The sequence below is a fragment of the Leptinotarsa decemlineata genome, unplaced genomic scaffold (genome assembly GCF_025532065.1).
Source record: "Leptinotarsa decemlineata unplaced genomic scaffold, Ldec_3_MD MMD2_tig00026330_RagTag_RagTag, whole genome shotgun sequence".
Lineage (NCBI taxonomy): Eukaryota > Metazoa > Arthropoda > Insecta > Coleoptera > Chrysomelidae > Leptinotarsa > Leptinotarsa decemlineata.
Genome location: NW_027412690.1, coordinates 3635927 through 3649869, shown reverse-complemented (window position 1 = coordinate 3649869; position 13943 = coordinate 3635927). Strand labels below are relative to the sequence as shown.

Below are 13943 nucleotides of genomic sequence, written 5' to 3'. Positions count from 1 at the left end.
TTTTACCGCCCCTGCAACAGAAGGAACCACTTTTTATATCGAATTGAACGAAAAAAGCTCCCAAATTACGAACTATCCACATCAGCTACTATACTGAAGATGAAGTCGAATTGTCTAATAATATTCATTTGGTTTCTTTTGCTCACAGACATATTTGCATAGGGTCAGTAAGCGCTTCCTATCTTTATGATTAAATAAAACAAAGAAATGAAGTGTACATGAGATATCGAATGTTTTTATTCGTTCAAAAGACCTATTTATGCCACTATGTGTGAAATATCTAGCATCTGTAGTGTAGGGAAGGTAAGTGTAAACTCACAGCACTTGGGCCACATGTGACCCATTGTACATCCTTCCGAGGAGTTGTCCATCTAGGTCATCGTCCATCCTGTCCCAGGAAATATCTCGTTTATATTGGCAGGTGTAGGCCAAGACTCGCCAAGACTTTGGCAACCTTGAGGTGTCTCACGGTGTCCTCCGCGAAGGTTTTGGAAGGTTCAGCGATATTACTTTCGTTGCGCGGCTTCTTCAACCTTCCTGGGGTTCCCTCCGTGGAGGTGCACATGTGAGGGAGCTTTCCTGCAGGGACAGCCGGTTCCTTGCCTTTATTCAAGGCGGAGCTCTTGGCGCCCGTCGCAGGAAGTGCCCCTGCTGTCCAGCCTCATTCCAAGCGGTAGATTGGGATGGACATTTCTGTTCCTCCCCAACCACCGTCTTAGATTGAAGTGAGCACTTCTGTCCAGCCTCGGGATTGGTTTTTGTTGTTTCATTAATGTGTGTTTCCACGAGTAGCAAAGGAAGAGTTGGTCACCTCTGGCAGAGCCCCGCATTACCAGAGAGAGGCTGATTACAATGAGGTTTCGCCCAGTGCCCCAAGGGGATCGTTGGCTTGGGTAGGCTGGTCCACGGTGGCATGTTTTGCAAAGGCTTTTGGGGGGTTTTAGTTCCCCTTACCCTACTTATTTCTGCCACTGACCAGGAGTCTGGCGACCCCGTCCGTAAGGCCACATTGGCTTACCGGACAGGGCCTCCAATTCCCTGGCCGTTCTCCTATCCGGCACCTGGAGACGCGCCCGATAGGTAGCCCAACACACGGGACTATGTGTGGAATATAACATCATTCAAATATCCGCCTTTGCTTCTCTGAGTGGAGTGCATCTGACTCTGGCACATAAATCAGGCTGAATTTGAATGATGGCATGGGTTATGTTGGCTTTGAGGACCTCTGTGGTTTGTGGCCTATTTGCATACACCTGCGACTTGAGAAAACTTCACAAGAAGAAGTCTAACGGGGTCAAATCGCCCGATCTCGGTGGCCAGTTTACATCATCGTCACGTGAGATGACCATGCCCTCAAATCGCTCGTGTAGAATATCCGATGTGGCATGATCTGTGTGGCACGTAGCGCCGCCCTATTGAAACCACATGTTGTCGTTGCTATCCTCATCTAATTCAGAACGGTGGCCAGTTTACATCATCGTCACGTGAGATGACCATGCCCTCAAATCGCTCGTGTAGAATATCCGATGTGGCATGATCTGTGTGGCACGTAGCGCCGCCCTATTGAAACCACATGTTGTCGTTGCTATCCTCATCTAATTCAGAACGAAAGGAATTGATAATATTCGACCTATAATGCTCGCCGTTGACAATGATGGCCTGACCAACGTCGTTCTCAAAGAAATATGGACCGATGACGCTGCTGGCCCAAAATCCGCACCAAACTGTTTTTGTCAGGATGCATTGAACGCTGCTGCATCTCATTTGGATTAGTATTGTTCCAAATTCCTCAATTCAATTTGTTCAGTGGCCAGAAATGGGCCTCATCGCTGAAGATGCTTTTTCGATGAAAACAGAGTCAATTGCCAACTGTTTCAGGCCTCAATCGGCGTATGCCGTCGTTGTCTATGGTCGTGTACCTTCAGTTCCTGGGTCAGTTGAATTTTCTCCGGATGCAGGCCAAGGTCACGACGCAAAATTTGCCAAATAGTGGTCTGCGAAAGACCAAGTTCTCGTGAGCGACGCGAAATCGACTGCTTATGATTCTCCTGCACAGTCTCACAGAAATCGGCGATTCTTTCGGCAGATCTTGCGTTCAATCAACATACAGGTGTTGGTTGATGGTTTACTGAACCAGTGGATTAAAATTTATCCACCACATTGCGAATAGTCATCTCAAGTAGGACAATTATGACGTCCGTAAAAATGGACGAAGCGCGCGGTACGTTGCCCGAACAGAAAAAAGAAGGATCACAACATACTGCTTGTCATATGAAAAACAAGGGTGATTGCCTCCTCGCTATGGAATTGAAGTTATAGTGATGGAATTAATGTGAAAATGTTCACCTCCGAAAGCAACAGTATACCGTTCCCAGAATTTTTTAATTTTTATACCGTGAATCTTGCTGGACTGTTTTCAATGTGTCACCCTGTATATCCATCCGATGATTTATTGCGACAGTAATTACGGAATCAGCGTTATTTTATGCGATCACATTAGCGGTGTATATATCAAAAAGATAATTAAATCTGCGTCGTTGTTCCTATATAATTGATCGAGTTGTTCGGAGTGGATTATTAATTTTATCGGAACAAACACAGGACTCCCGGTTGATTAACCTATTCGATGTTTGCGAACATTCATATTTGATGCCTGATGTTTGGACAGAATGTGTAATTGTGATTGCTACTGAATTAATCAAGTATCGATCATTGAGATCGGAAATAGTTTCACCTTTTGGTTCTAATTCATGATGAAATTCGAATATCGATCTGTACTTGGAATAGTACCGAATAGTACCTTTTCGGTTGATCGAAGAAAAAGTTGCCTATACCATGGGTCAACGTGAAAAGATAGTGAAAAGTGCCTCTTGTTTTTTTTTCGAATATATTGGAATTATTTTTGAATCAAATATTCAAATAGTCTACGATTCTCCAGTTGATAATATTCAAGGCGATAATGGAACTCTACTGAAATGTTTTATATTATTTCAAGGGTAATTTATTTTCTTTCATCGCACATTCTGACTCGTACTAGAAATCGCACCTTAAAAAGTGAGACCTCGCTGATCCATAGCCCGCACATGTTTCGAATTCTGAGTGTTGTCGTTCGTGGGGATAGGGTAACATCTGCTTAAAGAAAAAACAAAACAAAAAAAATTCAATCCAGGTATTGGAAGTAGAATGCGACGATCCTGTATAATTGTTTCAAATAGCACTGACTCTCACGAAAAATTCGATTTAGGTTCAGAGTTGACCTTGTACCGGGGGTTTGCTTCTTCCTTGGCTGGGTTTGGATGCCATTCCTTTTCGAAGGTGAAAGATGTTTCATCCGGAATTTGCTGTTATGGTGAAGGAAATAAGTTTTCTTTTTGTTTTTCGTAAACTACAATTTCACTAATAATGAGTCTTTTCGATTAATCCTCTGAAGCCAATAAAATATAAGTATACAAAATTGAAAGATAGGCCATCATAACAGATTTGTATAGCGGTAAAACGCCTCTTCTCTCTACAGCTATGAAATTAACATCTAGGTGTCATTATTTTTGAATCATACATGACTCTCGAATATGATTGTGACCATATATTGAAACTTTGCATACTTGATTCTACAGAAATTCACAGGTTTAATTTAATATTATGATTATAACAGTCACGAGACCCTAATTCATTTGAGACAACTAAAGTGAATATTTAAATCAAATAGATCTCATCATACAATGAACAGATATATGAGACCGCCCCGACTCCGCACGGGTGAAATGACAATACATATGAAGCACGGCCTTTTACGCGCTATTTATAAGCACGTGTCGCCGGCCACCCGGCCGGTACCGCTGCAACCGTTATGTCTCTGCATTTTGAATTTGTGATATCTTAAAAAATATGAATTTAAATAACATGCTGTAAAAGGCCATATTGATCTAGATCAAATGCACAATGTGTTTAAGGTAGTTAATTGGATAAGGATTAATGCTGTATTGCTTAAAATTTATTTTTCTCGAGGATGAAAAGTTGTTATTGTGGGTTATCCCAAACTTTTTTGTAGACCTTTTTAAGGTTTACAATACTGTCGTACACTTTTGATGAAACTTCTTTACCCGCGATTGACTTGGGGAGTAAGCTGGTGAATTCGTGGCGAGAGCGTTACGAAAAGTATGATCATATGATATCATTTTAGCTGAAGATTTTAATGTTCATTTTGCGTACGAAGGTGGACAACTCTTGGTAAATTTTCTACAAGATAAATTAGAACTGCAAATGAATAATAACCGAAATGAGCCTACCACCATACACGGAACAACAATCGATGTAGTTTTCTCCAGAAATCTTTTCATTTTTTGTCCGAAAACATAAGTATCTAATTTCTCATACAATAAGCCTATCATCCCGGCCTTACAATCAATTACAGTAATTACTGATGTATTCGATATTGAAAATAATAAATTGAAATTAAAAAATACAATTCAAAAATGTTAATTCATCAATGAAAACCCAAATTTAATTTATATAAAATTGATGTATGTATGGAGAGTATGATGGAGAGAAGGATCTCCAGCATAAACTTAGACAGATCTGGTCATTATAACTGTCGGGGAAGAACAAAGTTGCTGCAACAAATATGCTTGCCGTTTCAATCTTACTCTACTCGTTTGGAGTAGTGAAGTGGACTCGGAAGGAGCTGTATCAACTCGTCGTAAAAACCCGAAAAATGATGTATCTCTATAGGAGTTTGCATCCCAAATCGTCCGTCCCACGATTGTACTTCCCCCGACAACAGGGAGGCCGTGGACTTTTGAGTTTGGAGTACCTACATGACAGAATGGTACTGGATATAGCCGAGACCCTAATACACTTGCTATCAGTATGTCCAGCATATGTGGTCTCGGCCTATATCCATCGACATAACGCGGCCCTAAGAGTGCTATATTACCATCTATGGCACTCTTACGGTATTGACGAGACACCGGTGTTGCCCTACGCTCCGGGGGATATTGAATCCGTTGTGGGGAACGAGAAGTGCCGAATTTATTGAAACTATTCGTTCTCCACCTTCAGGCTCATACAAGCTAATAAGACTGATGTAGTCCTTCTCGACCATCAGAGCAAGACAATATTTGTCGTGCATTTCTCTGTCCAATCGATTTCTCACAACGAGGGGCGATCACAGAATTATCCCTGTTTCTTGTGTGGTAGATGTGTTCAGCTAGGGTTATCTGAATATTTCTTTTTTGAATATTATTTAGAATACTCATACAAAATAATTGCATCATGTCAGGGACCTGTGTGTCTCTGAAAACACTGTCACTTGAGTATGTTCGGCCTTTGTGAAGTATTATTTTTAAAATCCACTTTTGAATTGTATCAAGATTCACCAAATAACAATCTTTAACTCCTCCCCATCTAATTATCCCGTACGACAATTGAGACTGAACAAGTGCAGAATATAGAGTGTGTATATTATACAAATGATATAACCTAGTGAATAAAATGCATCTTTTCATTTTATATTTGTTTTATCCAGTGGTATATTATAAGTATAAATAATATAGGTTATGGGTACTTACTTTATTGAGAGTAGGTAGATTTTTCATTAGTGATTTATCATTTTTATAGGAAAATGTGGAAGAATCGGTTAAATGACAACACTACTACTTTTGTTCTGCTGTCTTCTTTAGGTTAAGTTTCACAGTTTTGTAATTATTTCACCGTCAAACAACACACAATCTATTATTATTATTATATATGAACATATATACAAGGTGACGACATTCAGTAAATGCATTTAGTCGCGTCAAGTAAGTCCGGTCACTCGGGTCCCGGAATTACAACAATACGAATGGATTATCATTGTAAAGTTTCATCATATTTTCGTAATATTTAAATATGCGGTCGTAATCATCTTCGTTGAGCTCGTGAACTTAATCCTCTTTTTATGGGTGCCTTTCATCGATTTTCAAATACTTCAAAAGGGGCAATCGAGGGAGACAATGTTTAGGTGTGACTTCACGGCTCCGTTTGTAGGGATTGTTCGTCAATGTCGGACGAATATCGATTCGTTTGGCTTTTGAAATTTCAGAACTACTCTCTGTGAAGTTATCCCTCACGTGTCTGAACTCTTGAAATTTCTCCACATTTTTCCGAAGTCTCACTCGAACGAACGAGCAAATTAAAGTGTTCCATAGAGCAAGAATAGTGGCTTTGCATAATGAGGGTCTGCCAAATCATCAAATCGCGGATAGACTAAGGATTCCCCTCGCTTCAGTTATCCGAATAGTGCATTTGTATCAGGAAACTAACAGCGTTGACTGGAGACGTGGAACTGGGCGTCCTACGGTAACTAATGCAAGAAAAGATCGGTATCTAGCGGGATATGTAAGTCGGAATCGAACCATAACAGTGTAAGCACTCCGAACTCATTTAAGAAGAACGTATGGTCTATTAATTTCCAGTACCACAATACCGCGGAAACTTGGTAGAGCCAATTTGCAATCCAGGAGGCCAGTAAGAGTATCCAGGCTACTTCCCAGACACGAAGCCGCTCGTATACAGTGGGCACAGGAACACAGATACTGGCTTTTAACTCAGTGGCGAAATGACCTTTTTTCGGACGAAACCAGATTTGGTTTAGTAAGTGATAGTCGGCGACACACAGTTTGGAGAGGGCCAAGGCGACAAGAAAGACTATGTTTTGCTAGAGAAGTCGTTCCATACCAAGGAAGATCAGTAATGTTCTGGGAAGGCATAATGCATGGTTGTCGTACGCAGCTTATTCCCATTCCAGATACAATGACAGGAGATATATATGTTCGAAACATTATTGCACCCATTATTCATCCTCTTCCAAATGGAATTGGGAACAATTTCATTTTCATGGATGACAATGCTAGGCCCCATCGCACGAAAAGAGTACAAAATGCACTAGGGATTGAGAATATTCAAAGATTACCGTGGCCAGGAAATTCACTAGATATGAATCCTATTGAGCACATGTGGGATTTCGTTAAACGAGCAATCTCAAACAGAGGTAATCCTCCTAGCACCCTCCTCACACTCGTGGCCCAAGAAGAACGGAACAACATACCAATGGATACCATTAACGCCCTCATTGTCTCTATGCACAGACAAGTTAACACCTTACTACACCGAATATTAATGCATTTTTGATTTGGCTCTAAAATGGTTTTCTTCTTCATTCCAGATTCTGGTAATTATTTTATTATGCACCATTTTTCGTTTGTATTTTTTTCTTGTTCAGTTAAAATTAAATTCAGCCAATTTGCGTTGGTTACATAACCAAATTAAATGTACTTTGTAACACACTTCTATTTCTCCTTTCCAATTTGTATAGTCACAAAATAAATCTCAATATGAAACTAATTCAAAGCCTTTTTCTTAACGTCACATTCCAATAAATCTAACCCCTAATCCCTAATAGAAAACTACCGATTAAAAAGTTTGACATTTATATGCCAGCACGCGAAGCGCGCCAAATTTAAAATTGAAGAAATCTATTTTCTTTACTAATATATAAATTTATAATGTAAAAATGAAATACATACTCAGTTGTGTTGACTTATAATTTACCATATTGAATATGTAAAATATACATATTATTTACTGTAAAAATACACCAATTTTTCCCTATCTAGTTGTTTCCTGACATACTTTTTCCGTAACCTACTGCGATTCGAATTTGTTTTACGTTAATTACATATAATTTTCAGAACTTATGGTTTATTAATTCATAGTATTGACACTGTATCAAAAAAGTGACATTTTTTTAACAAACGCGAATAGTATTCCGACAGAGCGGCAATGATTTTTCTGCTACTTTTATCACATCAATCTCAATGTTAAAAACGGCCACAAAACAGATAAGAAAGAGACATTATTAATATAGAAGCCGACGTAAAAAACGACTTTTGTAGGTGGTAAACGGTAAACATTCACAGCTCCAAAGGTTTCCTTATCGCTCGTCGCTCGAGAGGCCGTCATTTTCCATCGAAGGAGTTAAGCAAACATTCTCAGAGAGAAAGGAAGGTTTTTGAGTGGCCTTTTCGTTCTTCTTTGACGTATATATTACGGCTGAAGTGGCTTTGAAGGAGTTGAGTACATAGATTAATCCGTTGGAAGACGAAGATTCGATGCCAAGAAATCTCGAGCGCTTTATTCTCCGGGAAGAATGATGTTGAAATGTCCTAATGATTTTGTTATTGTACACTCAAGTTATTATAAGTGTACCATTTTCATTTAATTCAAAATTTTCGTTTGCAAATATGTAAGTAGAAAACAAATTAGAATCATAGACAGTTGCTATAATTTTAATTAAAAACAATGTGAATACTGAAATAAATTTCTCGTCTTCAACAAATGAAACTTTTTTCATTTGTGTGAATATCAACGAAAATGTCAGAAATACTGTTTGGTGTCGGAGTCACATGAATTAATGATTAAAGAAAGTGGAAGTAAACTGGTTTTTATTTGGTAACAATAATGATCTAGATATCTCTGGATCCCAACTTTAATATAAATCTAAATGGGAAAGCTCTCAATACCAGAACTCAATGGAAACATCTTGGTCTTCGCAAGGATATATAATTGGAATTTGAAAAACGTATCACAAATTGTAAAACATATTTTTTTACACAAATGTTATTATATTTGTACCGATCCTATCTTAGAAGTGATATAAAGTCCCTTCAATGTGAAACCTCAAAACTCATGTGCAAGGTACCCATACGATCACGTTTCTGATAGTCATAGGGAGATAAATATTCCCAATTTAGTTCGACTATAGAGCTACTTACATCAATTAATCTTCGAGATAACTATAAAACTAGGAAGCAACTATGTAGTAAAGATATCCTTGGAAAATTGGAAGATTTAAAAGAATTTTGTAGAAAGATGAAGTAGAAAGCAAATACCTTTCTTTCCCAAAAAGGTATCTCCCACTTCTCACATCATATTTACATTATTGAAAACGATATGTCAATCTATGGAATAATATAACGTCCGATTTCAGAACCTATTGAGAACGGAACTAATCTCAAAAGGATCTGTTCTAGGGCATCTCCTATTAAGGATTTTCATAAATGATTTTTTTCTTTCAACTTTTGTTTCATAAATGTACCACTCATTGTGGTGACACATATATACTTTGTTCAGACAAAAACTGCGAAAATTCACTATAAATCTCAACGCTCACGCGCGAAGTTCAGCGCTGATTCAGCGTCAGTCTTCTCAAACCTCATGAGAAAAAACACAGCAGCTGGGAAAATAAATATTTATAAATGGAATCTCGAAACATATCTCCCCCAATGTAGGTTCTGGTAAATGCATGTCGGAAAACAATTACTTTCTCGGCTAAAACCCCGCTGGACATTGAATATTATTCGACAGACATGTATGCAAGATACCTCACAGAGGTTAGCCTTGCAGATGTTTCTAGTTCATCTAGCAGCAGGGGCACGCCGAAATTAATCGTGTAGATCACCTACAGACGGTTTTCGAGGTATTGGCTCTCATCAGTACAGGAAAGATACGATCTACACTTTTTTTGAAGAGTTCTTTGAAGTTGATATTTTTTAGATTTTCGGGCATCAAATTCAATAGGCGAAGAAAAAACACCTTCGTCCAATTCACTTGATCACATATGGCAAAGTAACTAGGTGAAATTTTTGAATACCCCAGCAATGCGTAGTACAGAATTTGAACGAACCAGAAGTCGAGGAATCTGAATAAATAAATATTCCGTCAAAAATGAATTAGAACATGAAAGGGTGAGGGTATTTTTTTATGTCAGCATGAAGCTGAAAAAGATAATAGCATATATAGTATATTACAAATAGAAAAAAAAAATAGGAATTCATAAAATAAAATATAAAAGAGATTTCAAATGACTTTGATTGCTCTCTGGATAGCTTGACGAATTATTAACATAATCTATATAGTACACGAGGCTACCAACGAAAGGAACTGAAGATACATAGTCCAGTCAATTTGGACAGCTGAAGCTACCTAAATTCCCATCAAGCTGAAAATCAATCAGATTGTTTAAAATATGATTAAAAATAAAATTTGAAAGTTCCCCATCTTTCCCCTGTATGGAAACGGTAAAAAAATGAGTTTTTCGCGATTTTCGGCCAAACGGTAAAATTTATCATAAAAATACTTGTGACAAAAATTGTAGATCGCAAAATTATCTAAAAAAATGTATCAATGCTTTTTTCTGACGAGCCATCGTTTTTGAGATATAACGATTCAAAAAGTTGTAAAAGTTGTAATCATCATAATATGCACACGTTTCCACGCCACCTATGAGGTAGTGTACTTAGCGCGTTTTTTTAACGTGGTTTTCCTAGTAGGCCTATTCCACGGGTCAATTGTGATCCTATTTAATTTGAAACTATTGCAAAATAATGGATATTAGCAGAGATTGAAAAGATAAAAGCAATTTTACTGATTTTCAGCTTGGTGGGAATTTAGGTAGCTTCATTTTTATTTTTTGGTCTAATTTGACCGGATTAACACGACTACTTCAGGATTTTTCTACAGCTTGTCAAATATAGGAAGAGCTTTCAGAATTTAATTGAGGTACCGCCCACTAGACGTGCGTTCGTTAGAAGAGGGTGAGTACGAAACAGAGATAGAGCGAGAATGCACAAGAATGTTACAAAAACAAGTACCATTAGAGACATCTAACATTTTCCAAGTTCGTAACTAATGTTTGACCGTCCTACAAAAAATGAATTTCGCCACTACTTTTCTTCTTTCTTTCTTAGCTATTTCCCCGCTAGAAAAATCCCGATTGCGCTTCTGCTATGCCATTGGCAACTTCTATTGTACGTTCCAGGAAAAAAACACTTCCGCTTTGATTTATATATTTAGTGGGATCGTATTTCACACCTCGGTCGAATAAATAACCCTCGTCGATACATATTCAGAGAGCGCCAGAATGTTCGGTAATGGATCAGTACTCGAAATCCTCTTGTGGCGCCTCATTTCAACTCAAGTGCTTCTTTCGGGTCTCGAGGGTTCCATAAAGAGGTACAGTCTCGACAAAAATTGATTTAGAGCTTGACTGACTACAATCTAAATGTACTTTGGAAGTAAATGATAACGAACACTCATTTCTATTATGCGATATTTATTTATACGGGGTTTTATTCTTAGGAATTTAAGAAATAACAATTAATTACAGTACACCCCACGGCTGATGGCGAACGATCGCGTAGGTATATACTCTTTCAACTAAATTGCAATTGGATTACGATAAGCCCCTTGCCGGTCAGTGTCGTACCTATAATTAGTTTTAATTAGGATAGCAAATGGAACATGGCGTCTTTGTAATTTATTTTCATATTTTATTCAGTATTATAGGCAGTCGTACAGTTCATTAAAATTTTATATAATGATACACTTATCCAAAAATAAATTTTAATCACTCACTATCTGAATACAAATTTTCTTCATCTTCACTACTGCGTGTGCTGCTATCTTCATTTATATTTATAATCACTGGATTTACCTCTGTTTGAACGTCTGTGAATGTTTCATTTTTCCAGTATTTCGCTCTATATCTACTACATGATGTAACGCGATTCCTCAGAAGTGATTTGATCAAACTCGTGCTCCGCCAGTTTCCTCACATCTTCCAACTTGAAAGTTACATTATTTTGGGACACGTTGTTTTTGACAGTAGCCCGAATGAGTTCAATGGGATTCAAATCCGGATGGTAGGGTGAAATTCGCAAAACGTTATGTCCTTGTTCAAGCAGAACCTTATCAAATTTGTATCTGATATGATGCTTTTTATTCAGCTTGATCAACTCGTATTATTCGGGTTTGAGCATGTTAGGGGTAAACATAATGCTTTTTTCGTGCAGCCACTTCACCATTTTAGCCTTCCTAGAATTTGTGTTGGGAGCGGGAATAATTTGAATATTATGGTATAGAGCATTATTGGTCACTACTACCGAATTCACAAGATAATTTGGGATTGAATATATCTGGATATCTGCTTTCTCTCAATTCGAGGGACAGAATGTTGAATAGACGTATTCCAGTATCCACTGGTGCTTTATTTTTGCATAGAGTGACAAATTTTTTCGGTAAAATATTTCTTTTGTTTCTGGTGTCATACACGTGAATATCGCAATGCCTTCCAAAGCTGTTTAGATTCTTGAGAAGGTGAGTCAACAGTTTTACTATATAAATAGAGGGCATCGTGGGAATTTTTTACTTTTGAAAGTGTATCTGCATGATGTTCTATAAGATAAGCAGAAAATACGTCTAATACTACGTTTTTGCAACACAAACACTATTTGTAGGTCGGACGCTTGACCCCACACAACGATACTATATGAAATAGCGGAGTAACCCAGTGCATAGTAAACTTTAAGCAGACATTCTCATTTCAGCATGTTGTGGAGTGTAGTGACTACATAGAAACATTTGTTCAGGTTTCCACAAACTACATCAACATGCGAGTTCCACGATAGGTTGCAGTCGAATTGTGTTCCTAAGAACTTCACCATTATGGATGGCTCAATTGACACAAAGGTGTTCTATGTTTGCTATAAAACTCTATTTATTCCGTCTTCTTATGATTACGAATAAGTTTATTTTTAAGGCACCAGTCCTTGAACTCTATTAGGATTGTGTTGACCTTTTCGGATATTCTTTCAGATGAAGTATCTGACACAGTAATGCAAGTATAATCTGCATACATAAGCACCCTTCTTTGAGATATATGAATGGAAAGGTCGTTAATGAAAATGAGAAAAATTGGAGGACCGAGTACGCTTCCTTGGGGTGTACCAATATATGTTTCAAATTCCTTCGAAATGACGTCATCAATCTTAACAGTGAACTTTCTTCGTTCGAGGAAGGATACGATCCGCTCATTGATCGGGTCGCTGACACCAAGGTTATTCAATTTATCAGATATGAAAGAAATATCGACCTAGTCGAAAGCTCTAGTAATATCAAAAAGAAATTGAGATCACAAATTCGCCAGAGTTGTTGACATACTACACAAATTCTATTGCGCTTTTTTCAGTTGATAAACCACTACGGAACCCATGCTGGTTGTCACATAAAACCTGATATGTGTTAAAAATAATTGTGATTCTATTGTCCATTACTTTCTCTATCAGTTTAGAAAATATGCTCGGTAAAGCGATTGGTCTATAAGTCTCAATATTACTAAGATCCCTTTTTAAAAAAATAAGAATTATAGAGGCTAATGTGAGGCTAGAGGGAAATTTACCCTGCAATACGCACAGATTCATGATATGCTCGAAAGCTAGTGAAATTATCTCAATGGTGAGTCTTTAATTACTGAAATCAGAATTTCGTCCGGACCTGTAGATTTTTTATTCGGTAATTAGTTTATAACCTCAAGTATTTCGTCTTTTGTGACGGGTTCAAAGAACATTGATGCAGGATTGAATTCATCTGTGGTTCATTGTGTGGAAAACTGTTGACCAAAAAGTTCATCCAATTTATCAGTTATCACTGTTGATAAATATCGTCCAAACACAAGGGCCATGTTTTTTGGTTCGGTTAGGACCTCGTTATTAAAATTAATTTCAGATATTTTGTTAGATTTATGTTTCTCTTCAACAATGTGCCAGAGTGTTTTCGTTTTGTTATCCGATTTCTTATAAATGTTCCTCTTCAGTAATTTATAATTTTCATTTACCGTTACATCATCTGTCTCCTCGCATAACCAATCCAAATCCTTTAATATTTCTCTCATTTGCTTTAGTTCATGTAAAAATTTGATTTTTTCACTTTTCATAAAAAAATCTTTTTTTCTATTTTTTTTTGGAAACGAGCAATTAGGTATGAAGACCATGTCACCTCCTGCATGGACAATAATGAGTCGTGGTCCCTTCGCAATACTTTTAAATAATCCTTTGGGTGATTCATCCGTC

At 37.6% G+C, this 13943-nt stretch overlaps 1 protein-coding gene across 3 annotated transcripts in view; it reads left to right on the top strand.

Annotated features, from left to right (window-relative positions):
• The window catches only part of LOC111512197 (tyrosine-protein phosphatase non-receptor type 13), a 261752-nt gene that overhangs the window by 110206 nt on the left and 137603 nt on the right, over positions 1–13943 (top strand). The gene's annotated exons all lie outside the window — the stretch shown is intronic.